The sequence below is a fragment of the Callithrix jacchus genome, chromosome 13 (genome assembly GCF_049354715.1).
Source record: "Callithrix jacchus isolate 240 chromosome 13, calJac240_pri, whole genome shotgun sequence".
In the NCBI taxonomy this organism is placed as follows: domain Eukaryota; kingdom Metazoa; phylum Chordata; class Mammalia; order Primates; family Cebidae; genus Callithrix; species Callithrix jacchus.
In genome coordinates, this window is record NC_133514.1 from 103,158,151 (window position 1) to 103,159,003 (window position 853).

The 853-nt window shown below is 36.9% G+C and overlaps 1 non-coding gene across 1 annotated transcript; it reads left to right on the forward strand.

Moving 5' to 3' along the window:
• The first annotated feature begins 213 nt into the window (after positions 1-213).
• Positions 214-352, forward strand: LOC118146965 (U4 spliceosomal RNA). Its single transcript, XR_004733148.1, has one exon. It is a non-coding gene; the product is annotated as a U4 spliceosomal RNA (small nuclear RNA).
• Positions 353-853: the final 501 nt, after the last annotated feature.

Below are 853 nucleotides of genomic sequence, written 5' to 3' on the forward strand. Positions count from 1 at the left end.
GCCTCATGGCCTAATTCGTTTTAGGAAAACATTATTTGTAACAATATATAGGTCAGGATTAGTAGAGACTAGCTTGTGATAAGAAAATGGAAGAAATCTAATGGTTCCAGAAGGAATAATAGAAAAGATACATTGCAGCAAATTGAATTATGTACACAATATATGTATTTTAATAAATGAGCATTAGAAGAATAACGAAAATAAGTTAGTTTAGGCTTTGTGCAATGGCAGTGTTGTAATTAATGAGGTTCCTCCAAGGTGTGATTATTGCTAACTAAAAACGTTCCCCAATACTCTACTGTAATGACTTGCATTAGAGTGGCACTGGCAATTTTGACAGTCTCTCCAGAAATGGAATTTAATTAAAGAAGAAAGAGGAGGGTTTATTTTTAACAATAATGTGCAAATATTGTAATTGATGTGTCCTGCACTCTTCCAATTGTCTTCGAGTGCCAAGCTTTGATGCTTGGGAACACAGGGAAATGCTGTGGTTGGGAAACACTTGATTATTAACCAGGTCACCTGTCTCAAGTTCCTATTTGAGTTTCTGCTTTGTTGGCAAGATGGAACTCTCCATTTTTTTCTTATTTTTGGCCTTATTCCTGGGAAATTTCGACATGTCATTCAAATCTGCCAGCTACTTGCTGTGAGCCCTAACTCCTAATCCAGTCCCTCTTAGTGTTGAGAGATCCCACAATCACCAAGAAAAATAGAAATTTCCAAAATGAGCCAGTCGAATTAATAATTACCACAAGTAATTCCAAAGGGGAGAGAAATCTTTACATGCGTGTCAATGCCCTTCCTCTTTGTCTCACGAAAGAGAAGGTGCCAATACTACTATGCTTCTGGGATA